The sequence below is a fragment of the Ictidomys tridecemlineatus genome, chromosome 6, assembly GCF_052094955.1.
Source record: "Ictidomys tridecemlineatus isolate mIctTri1 chromosome 6, mIctTri1.hap1, whole genome shotgun sequence".
In the NCBI taxonomy this organism is placed as follows: domain Eukaryota; kingdom Metazoa; phylum Chordata; class Mammalia; order Rodentia; family Sciuridae; genus Ictidomys; species Ictidomys tridecemlineatus.
Window position 1 is genome coordinate 134,312,088 of NC_135482.1, and position 17,246 is coordinate 134,329,333.

A 17,246-nucleotide genomic window follows, 5' to 3' on the forward strand; every position below is an offset into this window, starting at 1 on the left:
GATATTAGGCAGTATATCATTAAAACAGAAAGAATAAATGTTTTCAAATGATGGATGCCAAGCATCACTTCTGTGAGACGAGACCTGTGGACTCTCTGAGGCCAAACTATTGCAAGGTACTTTTCTTTTTTTAATCTATTTTTTAGTTGTAGTTGGACACAATACCTTTATTTTATTTACTTATTTTTATGTGGCGCTGAGCCTCAAACCCAGGGCCTTGCATGTACTAAGTGAGCACTCTACCACTAAACCACAATCCCAGCCTGCAAAGTACATTTAACATAGAATTTCCATGGTTATAGATAGAGAAAAAGAAGGCTTGCATTTTGACTTGTAAATGATGAAAGAGAAACTTGTTTGTTAACTACAAAGATTACTGTGGTCGTTACAAAACTAAGTTCATAATATAAAAGACTTTTACTGTGACTTGTCTTATTTTAATTAGTCACAATTATCTCACAACTGTAGAACATAAGTCAGCAAACTTTTTCTATAAATGGCCAGTGATTAAGTATTTTTGGCTTTGTAGACTAACAAGTCTTTCTTACAACTAATCAGCTTTGCTATTGTAGGGCATCAATAGCTATAGACAGCATAGAAAAGAAGGCAACTGGGGTCCAATAAAACTTTATTTACAAAAAATAGGTGGAGGGCAGAAGTTTAACTGCAATATTCTCATCCCCGTTCTGATTATAAAGGAGAGTGTGTGCTTGATTCAGTGATGCCTGTTGCAAACTCAAAAAGGGAGATTCAAAGTTATTTAACATAGAAAAGAAAGCAGCAAGTTATATCTGTCAAGAAATGGTTACGACATCTTTGCCGTGTGTTGGACAGAGCGCTAAATATTAGAGAATCAGTGAGTAAAAGAACATGCTACATCCCATGCCTCCCTCCCTGCTGCCTCAAGAAGCTTACAGAAAGAAATGAGATGAACACAAACCAAGTTACAGCATAGAATGTGGTAAATTCTATGATGTTGTTGAGTATGGAGTGTTACAGAAGGGCATTAGAGGAAAAGCCATAACAGCCCTATATGAAATGACTGCCTAGGGCTGGGGTTGTGGCTCAGTGCTAGAGTGCTTACCCAGCACATGTGAAGTACTGGGTTTCATCCTCAACACCACATAATAAAAGTAAACAGATAAAAACCACTTCCTGCCAAAACTTTTCAGCAGGTCATCGTCATTTTATAAAATCCTTTCTAACTTATATAATTAAATTGTTATTCACATATTTCCTTTATTTTATTCTCACTCTTTTTATTTCTTTTCTCATTTAGCAATAATTATCAGTCCACGTTTGTACAATTTGTAGGAGATGATTTCCCCTTAAAGTTATATAACAAAAGCATGAACAGAGATCCTTACAAATCATCTCATGGGGTTCCCCACACATTTCAGTTGACAAACAATGAGAATTGAAAAGGTGGAAAGGTGTGGTCAAGGTCCCAGGAAGAACTAAAATTAGAATGTGGATTTTGGCCATGGGCCAGTTCTAACTCCTGTATAATATCTTAAATTCAGAACAACCTTATAGCTACTAAGAGGGAAACAGAAATGTAATCTCCAAATGAAGGAAGTATGGCAATGATGTAAGGACTTCCTCAAAATAATTTTTTCTCTTTTATAAGCTGCAAAAACTCTCTAAATTTATATTTTCTTCAAGTTTTTTTTCCCAGGCAGGTATTCTTGTATTGCTTTTCTAATTATAATTGTGTGGGATGTGATCATTTTCCCTCCAAATCCTAATCTATATTTAGGTAAAATGATTTCTAAGTAAAAGCACTCAACACACCATGAAGACAATTATAAACACAAATATGTCATTATAAAACTTCTAGAGCAAGTGAAATGTATATTTCTTGAAACTTTTGATTTTGGTTTGGATAGTTCTATTGTTTAGACCTACTAAGTGATCTTTCAGGGACTGAGAAGAGCAACCCCTGCTAGATGATCTAGAGTTTGCATTTCAAGGAAAGAAAGGAAAAAAAAAAAGAAACATACTAAAAACTTAAGATTGTGACTTTCTTTTTCATCACCAGTTCTCAACGTGTGGTGTTAGGAGGGGTTACTGGGATATCTTTTCAATGGTTCCATGAGTCCTATCTATTTCCATAATGAGACTACAATACTGACTTTGTGTGGTGTAGACATTTGTGCTCATTGAGCAAAGCAATGTGGAGAAATGTCTGTACCTTCACACAGCTCAAGGCAGTGCCTGACTCTGCTGCCCATTGCTGCATGCTTCCTTGATCATCCATTCACAGTAAGAGAAAAGAAGGGAGAGAAGGCTGATTTCACTTAAGAATGTCCCATAATTCATAACTATGGGCCAATGATGTATTTTATAAATAGCCTCCAGAGAGGAGCTTAGAGGCTCCGAAATGAACAATGACAGTGAGACGGGCATACAAATGACCTTGATTTGATCAGTACCCTCTGCATGCATGTGCTGAAGTATCACTTGTCTCCCGTAAATGTGTGCAAATATCATGTGTTAACCAAAAATTTAAAGAAAGAATGTCCTTGAAGCAGTAAACAGTATAAATTTAATTAGATCTTGTTGCTTATATATGCACATTTTTAATAATTCATATGATGAAATGAAAGCTATACAGAAAGTGGCTCTGCTGTAAACTCAACCATGAGGGTTGAGTTTGGGGACAACACTCATGCGCTTGCATTTTAAGTCAAACTACATTTTTTATAACAATCATTTTTGTTTTAAACAGAAACTGAAAAGCTAGTTATTGACTTCAATATCTGGTATATATTCTTCCAATCTGAAAAAAGAAAAACTCACACACACACACACACACACACACACACACTGCTTGAAGAAACACCTCGTATAATTTGATGCCAATAATAAAATCTGATGTTTCAGGGAAAAAAAAATTTGGAAAATTTTCATCTTGCTACCATGAACTTGAAAGCTTCCTAATATATATGACTTTTTGATGAGATTGGTAGTGTTATTAATGGATGCTATTATTTGATATTGTAAAGTGAGAACTGTGAACAAACCTTTTGAAATTACCAATGAATAACATCACAAAATCGTGGAAGAATAAAAGATTAATTCAAAGTGCAAGAGTGACCAATTAAATGAATGTAGCAGAGTATGTAAAGTTCACTGAAATGATTTCAGATCCCACATTGCAATTAACCTTTAAAATACTGCCGTTTGTCGAGTTTTGTTGTGGAATTAAGGAGATATATCTTAATTATTTGAAAAAGCTATAAAAATATTCCTCCTTTTTCTATCTACATGTCTGAGTGAAGCTCTGCTTTCTTCAAATACTCCTATACAACACAGTGCAAGAAACTGATATGGAGGAATATATAAGAAGCAATGTTATTCTATTGAGATGGGAATCAAGAGATTTTTATTAATTGCAACACAATGACCCCCTTCTTACTAAATTTTATTTTTTGAGCAATATAGTTATTTTTCATAAAAATGTACTTGTGTTGGTATTATTCTATTTTTAAATAGATTCATAAATAAATATTAAAGTTTTTTCAGCCTTAATTTCCAATATGTTAAGTGGTAATACTATAACACACATAAATAGAGCTCCTTGGAATTCTCAATAATTTTAAGAATATAAAGGATTTCTGATATAAAATGCGTAAAAATAACTAATTGTTATACATTTTTCATTTGTACCAAAGAGTTTTTCAAATAACAAATACACAAACTTTTATATGCTCTTTCAGTTTACTTTCCCTTGATTAAATTCGCAGAGCATCTAGTCTAGAATCCCATTATTATGTCCTATGGTCATTATCGGTTTTTCTGATTTCAAATCCATATTCTTTGCTAAATGATAATAATTTGTGTTTTTGCTCAACAAGATCATACTTTTTCCCTTCTATGAACTTCTTGAATTGTGGTTTGATGAAGTCCATGGGTACGTGTCTGACGTTCAAGTATTTCATATGATTTTTTTTTCCTGTGCCACAATAAGTTTGAAGTGATGAATAAAGGAGCTTAAACACTGGAAGCCCTCCATTCTGTTTCAATTTATTCTATAATGATATTTTCCTCTTGCAATTTTGTCTATTTTTCTTATTCATACCTTAGGAGGGGGTGAGAATGGGAAAGAGGATGAACCATGTAAATAATATATTTTCAACTATTGGCAAGTTTCTACTCAAAAATAATGGGTGGGGAATTAGGACCTAGTTATCTGCTTCTCCTGCTATTCTATTTGCTTTTGTTGGCTTGTTGGTTGCTGAGGTTATGTGAATTATCGCTCAGCAAACATTCACACCCTTTTCCTATCATTGTCGGTCTTTTGAAGTTAGGCTTGGCTTTGTTGAACAGGTATCCACGGATGTTATGCAATCCATGGCCTTAAATTGATCACATGGTAAAGCTTAGACCTTGCATGTTCATGAAGTGCTTTGAGAAATGTTGGCCAAAACTGGAACAAGCTACAGTCTATAGGCAAGTCTAGTCAAATAGAGAGACATAAGTGAGGCCAGATGTGACCCACAGAACCACAGTTTATGGATCATAGACCTGTGAAAGAGAACTGACCAAACGGCCTTCTTCCCCATCAGCTTGCCTAAACCTGATAGGTTTCTCTGAGCCCCTTACTTCCCTTTTCTTGGTATATTTACTTTAGAAAACTCATTATTGTAAATTTTTTCTTTGACCCTTTAAGATGTACATCTTTTTTGAAAAGCCTGTTGCTAGTTTCACAGATCTTTGTCAAGAGCCTGGGATCCATCTCTTTCTCTTTAATTTTTTTTTTTTTTTTAGTACAGGGGATTGAACTCAGGAGCACCTGACCACTGAGCCACATCCCCCGTCCTATTTTGCATTTTATTTAAAGATGGGATCTCGCTGAGTAGCTTAGCACCTCACCGTTGCTGAGGCAGACTTTGAACTTAGGATCCTCCTGTCTCAGCCTCTGGAGCCACTGGGATTACAGGCGTGCACCACGGAGCACAGCTCCAGGATCCAGGATCTTTTAAATGCAGTCATAGAACAAGCTAGCAACCTGTCTTGCAGATTCTGTGGGAGAGCAGAAAGTAACTTCAGCAGATACCAAGCTGCAAGTTGTAAAACAATCTTCTGTCTTGAAGAAAGTTTGGAAAGGTCATTCTGCCAATTCTCACAGCCTACTATACACCCTTCTGTATTATCCTCCCCTCCACCCATGACTTCAAAAACTCCCCAGCCCTTTGCTTCAGGGAGATAATTCAGCATAAGTACTCATCACTTTCCACTATTGCAATAATATGAACAGTCTTACTTGCCTGCTTTACTTTACCAAGTACAAGTTTTGCTTTGATTGTTGTTAAGACCTTAAATTTGGGAAAGGTTTGTGTTACATCTTTATTGTAATAGGTGACTCCAAATTTCATTGATTAGTTAATTCATTCATACCTAAGACTTCCTATATTATTTGAGATAATTTTAGAATAAAAGAATATCAGGAAAGAATGATATGGAGAGAATAATAAGGCCTGGGGATAAAAACTTCATGCAAATAACCCAAGAAAAATTACTATAAGTGAGTATCAAATTTAGGTCAGAATTATTGGCACTGATGACTTCAAAAAATTAAGTCCTATAGCAATTGTTACTTGTAATTGAAAGAATACTGGTATGATAGAAAAGAGATTTATTTTCTAGTATTCAACACCAATAGGTAAACCTTTGGGTCAAGAAACCATAGGGCTCAATGATATTTGCGGCAATTCAGTGAAAAATCAAGAGCATTATGTTACATGATGCTTCTATGAAGGCCTTTTTGTAGAGATAGAAGACAAAGTTTAGGTACCTAACATTCTGCTGCTTCTAATTAATACAAAGTTAATAGGAAGAAATCCAGAAGCTACTCTTTCCCCTAGAGCAGTGGTTTCCCTTGTCTTCCATCATAACAGGTGCTCATTCTGTATGTGCCTGTCACTATTAGGGTGGTACACTGCTGCTCACTCCAGAAACTCTCTTTCATGGAATTGCTTTCCCCTCATCTTTTAGAGACTCATCCTTTCCATATGATTTCTAAATTCCGAAGAGAAGCCTCTTTCTTTAGTTTGTATGAACTGATTTACAAAAAAAATTAAAAATAAAAATAAATAAATAAAAGAGTCATGTGTCTGAAAAGAAAAGCAGATGCTAGCCTCAGGGGGTTCAGGTTCCTTTCCTTGTTCATGGAAGAAGATGAGCCAGAAGGATGGAGGCACCTATGGAGAGGAAGACCCCTGCCCAGCATGAGGATTTCCTGCCTGCTGTCCCACTGTAACTTCTTTTCCTTCTATAAAAGCCCTTTATGCCCCCATCCTCCCTAAAATAGAAATTTGACACAGAAAAGACTACTCTTTAGTCTTCAAAGCTTACTTTGAGTAAAACTATTTTCTTCCGCCAGCTTCTGTCTCCCTTAGGTTTTGGTTGAGCAGTGAGCAGCCCAGATATTCCATCCTGGTAACAATGGCATTTATTATGCATCATCTCCACTCCACTTGCAAGAAAATTATTATAATCCCCACTTTGGCTACAAGGAATCTTAGAAGAATTAAGTTACTTGGTCAAGGTTTATCTGACCCCGAAGACCATCCATGTTCACAAAATTAAACTGCTTTTTGGAGATTCATCATTTCTAACAAAATTTTAAATCATAAAAATTGCAATAATCTCATTAGAAGTTATTATACGAGTACACCAGAGTTCCAGCATTGCTAAAATGTATTGCATGTGGTCTCTGGTTCCCTGTACAGGCTGCACAAAACTTATTATGGGCTTATTAAAAATATATAGCTTAGCTTGAGAGGATGACCCTCAAAGCTTGAAGGGCTAGGAATTTGTATTTTCAACAACTCCACTAGCTTTATCTAAAATAGGGTCAGGTTTAAGAACTACTGCATTGGACTCTGCCTTTTGAATAAAATTTGTTTCATCTGGGATTTTAATCAGAGTAGAATAGTAAATATTTTGCATACACATTGATAGCAAGTGCCTGAGGTTTATGTATTTTGTTTAACGCATTGAAAGGAGAACTTGTATCTCATAAACCAGGTAAATTGATGTCAAAGTTCACAATTTATTATTTATATGAAAAGTGTCTTGTGAGAAGATTGTGGTAGTTTATTAAAAATATCAACCAGCAGAAAAGCCAAAGCATTCTTCAGCAAACAAATTTAGATCTTCTCAAAAGTTTGAATTATCATTTAGTTACAGTTCTGAAATTTAATACTTCAGAGAAAGGAAGGAATGTATGATTGGGGTTTTTGGGTCTCCTTTTCATGGCGAGAGAACCCAATCTAAGGCGGGCTGGCACTGGAGGAAAACTGGATGCCTCTTAATGGGCCATGTGTCCCTAGATTGACTTACTGACCAAAGTTGATGATTAAGTTTTGTTCATCCAGATAATGAAGAGCACCAGAAAATGACCACGGCAATCATCAAGATGAGAAGGGCTTCTTTTATGTTATTATTTGCTCAACAGATTGAGCTGCTTCTGAAAGAACTATGGCAATGAGATAGTAAGATCATTTGTGCATGTGTGTGTGTGTGTGTGTGTGTGTGTGTACACATGTGTGTGTTCATGCATGCACGAAGATTAGTATCATTACCGTAAAGTAGAAACAAATATATGTAGCATACAAAGGGGTGTAGAGTACATAGATATAGTGTTCCCAAAGTAGAAGTGTTATGGGGCACAGATTATGACAGTCCTTTCTCACTCCAGTTCTTGTAATCACACCAGAAAGATTCCAGACATGTCACTTTGAGTAGCAGGCATCAATTTACTAGAAGGAATAAGAAAAGGGAAAAAGGAACACTCTCAAGAAAGAGAATGGGTCCTGTCAGAGAGAAGGATGACTCACCCCTCCTACCCTCCAGTTTTATGGGGTTCCTAAGAAAGTTTCCAGAGAGCCCCACCCAGCTCCATCTCTTGACCTTTAAATAACAACACAGGAACTACATGTGCTGCCTCCAAGAGAAGATGACGTGTGCCCCCAGAACTGGAGATTTTAAGGAAATTGAGGCCCTCTGTTTATTACCTCCATTTCCTGCCCCTTTAAATGGGTTTATTACCCTTTGAATAATAAACTCTTTGAATAATCTCAGCAAGATTTCTGAGGCTCTTGATGATTTGTTTGCCAGGGTGATTGGGTGTTATGACATGGTTTTGGAGATAAGGGAGGGTCTGGCCACATGATATGGTGTGACATGATCTTGAAACAATAGTTTTTCTTATGGGACTGTAATTATGGCTGGGGAGGATTTGACATACCATGTCCCCATCTTCTGGGAGCTTGTCTGTCAGATAAGTCTCCCTGAGGCTTCCAGGCTCCCCTCATTGTCCCTTTGCTGGTCACCCACCCATGGCTGACTAGCTACCTAACAGAAGTAAACCAAAACTGTGCTGGGCAAGCTTCCCTCCCACTCAGGGGATGAGCCTGATGCTGTTTAGAAAAATAGCAGAAAGAAGAAAGACCTCAATCAAGCATTGTGCATTAGCACTTTGTGAATATATATTGTCTTTAACATCAACAAGCTACCCTAAAACTTTTATCACTCCTTCTAAAAAATTATATAGATAGATAGATAGATAATGGGCAGAAATTACTGTGGTAACAACAACAACAAAAAAAATCAGATTATAGGCTATCATATTTACCAGTCCAAAAATAATTGAAGTTGAGAATTAGAATTCTAATTATGACACAAAAGAGAAAGAATGTTTTAAAAATTATAATTCTGTTAGCTCACTAGGTTCATCATAACAAAGTACTATGAACTGTCTGGCTTAAACAACAGAAATTCACTGTCACACGCCTTTGGGCACTAGAATTTGAAATTGAGGTTTGGCAGGGGCTTTCTTTCTGAGGGCTGTGAGGAAGGGATTTGTTCCAGGCCATTGTCCCTGGCTTATAGAGGGACAGCCTCCGCGGTGTCACTTCCCATCCTTTATACAATGTCTCTCTCTGTGACCAAATTTCCCCTTTTTGTAAAGATACTGATTATTGCCCTACGCCCAGTGACCTCCTTTTAATGTAATTATCTCTATAAAGACCCTATTTCGAAATAAGTCACATTCTGAGGTTTGGGGGGATTCTAACATCCTTTGGAGGAGCTTATAGAGGAAACAAAAATCAACCCATGACAATAACTATTAAAACTAATAATTTATCTTTAAATTTTGCCCCCAAATTAAAGATGTAGCACTGAGCAGTTACTCCTACACTCTTTCAGGATGTACCACGCTCACAGTGCAAACTACAAGTTAGAAAATAACAGTAATTAAAGGCCTTCTATGTTTTACATAGAAAAGATGCAATGTATTTTATAATAGCAATGTATTTTTAATAGCTAAAATAATAATAATAATAGTAATAATAATAATAACCATGACAATTCTCCAAAATTACTAAAGAAGATTTGTTATAGAGCTAAACTCAAGTGAGAACACTTTTTTTCATGATATAATCTATATGTCACCTTATTTGAAATGCTAAAATACTTCTCAGAGATTGATATTCTCCCTTACATCTTGCCTCATAGCAAATGTAGAGGGAAAATGAAAAGAAAAGCAAACAAAAAAAATCTCTAAAAAAGGATGTGTGGTAAAGAAAAAGGCCTAGGTGGGTTCCATCTATGCCTAGACTCTGTGGGTCCGAGGCCTTGCACACCAGGACACAAAGTAACTGATTGGCAGCACCACAGTAGGCTTCATGAGCCCTCCTTTTCTGCCCACCTATCTATTTCTTGCTCCTTCTAGTTCCTGTCTCTCCTGGGCATCTAGCATCAGCAACACTGAAATTCCATTATTTCCATTAATCAAAGGCTATCAAGGTCCACCCCAGCTAAATAATTTTATAATTAAAAATAGCATAACACAGAGCGAATCTTATTATAAACCATGGATGTTAGTGAATACTAATATACACCAAACTGACTTATTGTCGGTAACAAATGTACCACACAAAGTGTTAATAATTCAAAATGTTTTTTTAAGTATTTATTTTTTAGTTGTAGTTGGACAAACTATCTTTATTTCACTTATTTATTTTGCTAATAGAGGACTGTATATAATAAAAAGATTAGTGATTTAAAAAATTTGGAAAATTGTGCTTAGATTCAAAATTACATATTTTTTTTAAAGAATTCTGAAAATGGCCTTTTGCTACTCCCACTATAGGGTTACAGATGAAAGTAAGAAAGAATTAGGGTAGTGCTTGAAGCTTGTCTACATATTCAGTTTTTTATATAAGTATCTGTCCACAGTATCACGCTAATAGTGAAATAATTCATTATTGAAAGGAAAGGAGAATAGTTAAAGATATTTCTTGAAGTAGTTGTTAAAACATTTGTGATATAATTAGAAGCACGTTTAAAGTAATTATTTTAAATAACTGGAACTAAGCCAGACAAGCATTGAGATTTTTATTGTTTCTTTTCTCCAAGCTTATAACCGTACAAAAATATGCAATATGACTCTGGGTCTTATGACAGACCTTGGAAACCTGAACTCTTTCTCTCTCTCTCCTTTTTGTTGCTCATCATCTTCTGCATGAACTAATGTTTAAAGAAGGCTTTCTGAAAAAGCTCCCAGATATGGATTTCACACTTCATTTTTATGTTGGCTCAGATCCAGAAAATGCAATGATTTAACTCAGAGTTATGGTTATGGTACCTCATAGAGAAATAGAATTCAAAATGTTGTAAATTTTCTGTGTTATTCAGTTTTGTTTTTCATTGCTCCTGAAAATACGGAACTTAAATATCCATTCAACTACCACTTATAATAACACCAACATCAACAACAAAAACAAGAACATTTTGTGCAGGGTAACAGATAGAGGTTTAATTGCATTTTGTTATATATGGATTTCCAGTTTTGCCAGCACCATTTGTTGAATAGGCCATCTTTTCTCCAGTGAATGTTTTTGGCACCTTTATCTAGTACGACATAACCTTATTTATGTGGGTTTGTCTCTGTGTCCTCTATTCTGTACCATTGGTCTACAAGTCTATTTTGGTGCCAATGCCATGACATTTTGTTATTCTAACTCTGTAGTGTAGTTTAAGGTATGGTGTTGTGATGCCACCTGCTTTACTCTTTCTGCTAAGAAATTCTTTAGCTATTCTGGGTCTCTTATTTTTCCAGATGAATTTCATGATTGCTTTTTCTATTTTTATAAGGAATGTAATTGGAATTTTGATTGGAATTGCATTAAATCTGTATAGGGCTTTTGGAAGTATGGTCATTTTGATAATATTAATTCTGCCTATCCAAGAGCAAGATAGATCTTTCCATCTTTTAAGGTTTTCTTTGACTTCTTTTTTTAGGGGTCTTTAATTTTCATTATATAGATCTTTCACCTCTTTTGTTAATTCCCAAGTATTTTTTTTGGGAGGGGGAGGATATTGTAAATGGGGTAGTTTTCCTCATTTCTCTTTCTGAGGATTTGCCACTGGTTTACAAAAATGTCTTTGATTTATGGGTAATGATTTTATACCCTGCTACTTTGCTGAATTCATTTACTAGTTCTAGGAGTTTTCTGGTGAAACTTTTAGGGACTTCTAGGTATAGAATCATATCATCAGCAAATAGTGCCAATTTGAGTTCTTCTTTTCCTACATGTATCCCTTTGATTTCTTTCATCTGTCTAATTGCTCTGGCCAGTGTTTCAAGTACTATGTTAAATAGAAGTGGTTAATGAGGGCATACCTATCTTTTCCAGTTTTTAGAGGGAATGCCTTCAATTTTTTTCCATTTAGAATAATGTTGGCCTGGGGCTTAGCATAGAAAGCCTTTATGATGTTCAGATATGTTCCTGTTATCCCTAGTTTTTCTAGTGTTTTGAACATAAAGGAATGCTGTATTTTGTCAAATGTTTTTTCTGCGTCTATCGAGATGATCATATGATTCTTATCTTTGAGTCTATTGATGTGATGAGTTACGTTTACTGGTTTCCGTATGTTGAAACAACCTTGGATCCCTGAGATGAATCCCACTTGATGGTGGTGCACTATCTTTTTTTTTTTTGTAATAACTTTTATTTTATTTATTTATTTTTATGTGGTGCTGAGGATTGAACCCAGGGCCTTGCATGTGCGAGGTAAGTGCTCTAAGGCTGAGCTATAACCCCAGCCACCCACCCCCTGCATAATCTTTTTGATATGTTTTTGTATTCAATTTTTAAGAATTTTATTGAGAATATTTCATCTATTTTCATTAGAGATACTGGTATGAAGTTTGTATTTATTTATTTATTTATTTATTTAGATGTGTCTTTGCCTGATTTTGGAACCAGAGTGATATTGGTCTCATAGAATGAGTTTGGAAGTGCTGCCTCTTTTTCTATTTCCTGAAATAAATTGAAGAGTATTAGTATATGTTCTTCTTTAAAGGTCGTGTAGAACTCGGCTATGTATCCATCTGGTCCTGGACTTTTCTTTGTTGGTAGAATTTTGATGGCATCTGCTATTTCATCACTTGAAATTTATCTGTTTAAATTGTGTGTATCATCCTGATTCAATTTGAGCAATTATATGACTCTAGAAATTTTTCGATGCCTTTGATATTTTCGATTTTATTGGAGTACAGGTTTTCAAAATAATTTTTAATTATCTTCTGTATTTCTGTAGTGTTGTTGTGATATTTCTTTTTTCATCATGTATGTTAGTGATTTGAGTTTTCTCTCTCCTCTTAGTTAGCATGGCTAAGGATCTGTAAATTTTATTTATTTTTTCAAAGAACCAAATTTTTGTTCTCTCAATTTTTTCAATTGTTTCTTTTGTCTCAATTTCATTGATTTCAGATCTGATTTTAATTATTTCCTGTCTTCTTCTGCTTTTGGTGTTGATTTGTTCTTCTTTTTCTAGGACTTTGAGTTGTAATGTTAAGAAATTTGTTTGTTGATTTTTTCTTCTTTTAAGGAATGAATTCCATGCAATGAATTTTCCTCTTAGAACTGCCTTCATAGTGTCCCAGAGATTTTGATATGTTGTATCTGTGTTGTTATCCACCTCTAAAAATTTTTTAATCTCCTCCTCGATGTCTTCTGTAACCCACTGTTCATTCAGTAGCATATTATTTTGTCTCCAGGAGTTGGAGTGGATTTTATTTTTTATTTTATCATTGATGTCTAATTTCATCCCATTATGATCTTATAGAATGCAGGGTAGTATCTCTACTTTTTTATATTTGCTAAGAGTTGCTTTGTGGCATATGGTCTATTTTAGAGAAGGATACATGTGCTGCTGAGAAGAAAGTGTATTTGCTCGTTGAAGGATCAAATATTCTATATAGGTCAGTTAAGTCTAAGTTATTGATTGTATTATTGAGTTCCATAGTTTCTTTGTTCATCTTTTGTTTAGAAGATCTATCTAGCAATGAAAGAGGAGTGTTAAAGTCACCCAAAATTATTGTGCTGTGGTCTATTTGACTCTTGAACTTGAAAAGAGTTTATTTGATGAATGTAGATGCTCCATTGTTTGGGACATATTTATTTATAGTTGTTAAGTCTTGTTGGTGTATGGTTCCCTTAATCAGTATGTAGTGTCCTTCTTTATCCTTTTTGATTGACTTTATTTGATATGAGGATGGAAACCCCTGCTTGCTTCCACAGGCCATGAGAGTGGTATGATTTCTCCCAACCCTTCACCTTCAGTCTGTGAGTCTTTTTCTATTAGATGAGTCTCTTGGAGGCATCATACTGTTGGGTCTTTTCTTTAAATCCAATCTGCTAGTCTATGTCTTTTGATTGGTGAGTTTAGGCCATTAACATTCAGGATTATTATTGAGACATGATTTGAATTCTCAGCCATTTTTGTTTATTTTTGGTATTTAATGTGACTTGGTTTCTCCTCTGATTAGATTTTCCTTTAGTGTAATCCCTACCTCTACTAATTTTCCTCATTGTTTTTTATTTCCTCTTTTGGAATATTTTGCTGAGGAGGTTCTATAGCGCAGGCTTTCTAGTTGTAAATTCTTTACTTTTGTTTATCATGGAAGGTTTTTTTTTTCATCATCAAATCTAAAGCTTAGTTTTGCAGGATATATTTTCCTTTCAGAGCTTGGTATATAATGTTCCATGATCTACTGGTTTTGAGGGTCTGCATTGAAAAATCTGCTGAAATACGAATTTGTCTCCCCCTATATGTAATCTGATTCCTCTCTCTTGTGGCTTTTAAGATTCTCTCCTTATTCTGTACACTAGGCATTTTCATTATAATGTGCCTTGGTGTAGATCTGTTGTACTTTTGTACATTTATTCTTCTGTAAGCCTCTTGTATTTGGTTTTCCAATTTGTTCTTCATGCTTGGGAAATTTTCTGATATTATCTCATTGAAGAGATTGTGCATTCCTGTGGTTTAAAATTCTGTGCCTTCCTATATCCCAATAACTCTTAGATTTGGTCTTTTAATGCTGTCCCATAATTCTTGGATGTTCTATTCATGGTTTCTAACTTTCTTCACTATGTGATCAACTTTATTTTCCAGATTGTATACTTTGACTTCATTATCTGATGTTCTTTCTTCCAAGTGATCTAGTTTGTTGGTTATGCTTTCTGTTGGGTTTTTTATTTGATTTATTGTATCCTTCATTTCAAAGATTTCAGGCTGTTTTTGTTTTTTTCAGAGTCTCTATCTCTTGAAGTAATCTTTTGCTACCTGTATTTGCTCTCTTATCTCATTATTGGAGTGATCAATTTTTGCCTCTATTTGCTCATTTAGTTCATTCTTTAATTCATACATCATTTTATTTATGAACCTTCTGAACTCCTTCTCTGACATTTCATCAAATTTGCTGTCCATGGGTTCTTTTATTATAGTGTCCTGGTTTATTTGGAGCACTTTCCTCCCTTGTTTTTTTTTTATGTTGTCTATGTGTCTTCCTTTTTTGCAGTGTGGATCTGAGATATTACAGTTACCTCCCTATATTCTTGTAGTAACCGTGCAGATTGTCTGTACCTCACCTTGATGCTGGGCCTCCAGACCCTGCTGGTGTCCCTCAATGGATGCTACTGCATCCTGGATCTGAGTCCTGCATAAGTTGAAGTGGGTGGATCTGGGCCACTGGGCTTGACCTCCCTGGGTAATCTGCTGGCTGGAAGGGGCTGTCCTGCACCAGAGGCTAAGCTCTGGTGGGTGTCTGCCCCCAAGTGGTGGGCCATGCCTCCTGTGCACTTGGAACCCACACAGGCTGGTGTGAATGGATCTGGGCTGCCTGGCTTCTCTTTACCTATTTGTATCACTTTATTTATTTATTTATCTATCTATTTATTTATTTATTTATTTATTTATTTATTGTCTAATTTCTCTGTCTAGAGTTTCAAAGATGATGTTGAATAAAAGTGGTGAAAGAGGACATCTTGTCTTGCTCCAGATTTTAGAAGGAATGCTTTCAATTTTTCTACATTTAGAATGATGCTGACCTTGGTTTTAGCATATATAGCATTTACAATGTTGTGGTATGCTCCTACTCTCCCTAGTTTTTCTAGTGTTTTGAACATTTGACAAAACACATGTTGTATTTTGTCAAATGCTTTTCATGCATCTATTAAAATGATCATATGATTCTTGTTTTTAAGTCTATTAACATGATGGATTACATTTATTGATTTTCATGTGTTAAACCAAACCTGCATCCCTGGGATGAACCCTGTTTGATCAACTCAAAGTGGATCAAAGACTTAGGCACTAGAACCAAGACCCTGCACCTAATAGAAGAAAAAATAGACACAAATCTTCACCTTGTTGGCCTAGGATCTGACTTCCTTAACAAGACTCCTAAGGCACAAGAAGTAAAATCAAGAATCAATCAATGAGATGAATTCAAATTTAAAAGCTTCCTCTCAGCAAAGGAAACAATCAACAACATGAGGAGAGAGCCTACAGATTGGGAGAAAATCTTTACCACATCCACCTCCAATAAAGCATTAATCTCTAGGATACATAAAGAACTCAAAAATCTTAACAACAACAAAAAAACCCAAATACTCCAATCAATAAATGAGCCAAGGAACTGAACAGACACTTTGCAGAAGAAGAGATACAATTGATCAACAAATATATGAAAAAGTGTTCAACATCTCTTGCAATTAGAGAAATGCAAATCAAAACTACTCTAAGATTTCATCTCACTCCTGTCAGAATGACAGGGAGGAGAGGAGATGTGGGGATAAGAAAGATAGTAGAATGACACAGACATTATTACTTTATGTATGTATGTGACTACATGACCAATATAATTCTGCAACATGTACACTCAGAAAAATGAGAAATTCTATCCCATCTATATATGAAACATCAACGTGCATAAATGCATTCTATTGTAATGTATAACTAATTAAAACAAATGAAAAATAATTTTAAAAAACCAAGAACATTTGTGTAATGCAAGCTCTCATCTGGACTCATTTCATAAGACTTTGTCCATCCTTCACCTTTTTCATTTATCATTACTTGACGCTAGAAAGATTTCATGACAGATGATTCTGGAGTGCTTGACACAGCAATTTCTCACTTTCTTTTCATTTCACACCAGTCTGGGTATCTGAATGATAAAATTACAAATTATTTCTTTACTTATAAATTTTAATGAGGAGATTTTATTTGAAAAGGTAAGAACTTTGGAGATATATTGCTTTAGTCAGCTTTTCCACCACTGCAAATAAAGGACCCAACCAGAACCAGTAGAGGAGGAAAAGTTTATTTGAGGGCTCATGGTTTCAGAGGTCTTAGTCCATAGAAGGCCAGCTTCATTCCTCAGGGCTCCAGGTGAGGCAAGACATCAGGTGAAAGAGTGTGGCATAGGGAAGCAGCTCACATGATGATCAGGAAGCAGAGACACTTCACTCTACAGATACAAAATAGACAACTCATAACCATGCTCTGAATGAACCCCTTCCTCCAGCCACACCCACCTTCCTTCAGTCAACATTCAGTTAACCCCATCAGGGGGGTTAATTTACTGATTAGGTTAAGACTCTTACAATCCAATCATTTCTTTCTAAACCTTCTTGCATTATTTCACACGTGAGATTTTGGGAGACGCCTCACATCCAAAGCATAACACACATGAAGCTTTGAACATGAAACTTCTTTTCCAAGTAAACAGATCAGAATTAATTTTGAAAACTGCCTTGAATCTAGGTAGTATCCTAACCATGTATGTGAGCACATGCACACCCATACACTCCTGTCTAAGACGACAAGAGGATCCTATATAAATCATTTCACCACTCATTTGTAAATTTGTTTACATCTCT

The 17,246-nt window shown here is 35.4% G+C and overlaps 1 long non-coding RNA gene across 1 annotated transcript in view; it reads right to left on the reverse strand.

The window, feature by feature from the left end:
* Positions 1-16,671: 16,671 nt before the first annotated feature.
* LOC110598106 (uncharacterized) overlaps positions 16,672-17,246 on the reverse strand; it is an 82,479-nt gene continuing 81,904 nt past the window's right edge. Inside the window, exon 3 of the long non-coding RNA XR_002483914.3 lies at positions 16,672-16,834. This is a non-coding gene — a long non-coding RNA (uncharacterized LOC110598106). The remainder of the gene's footprint in view (positions 16,835-17,246) is intronic.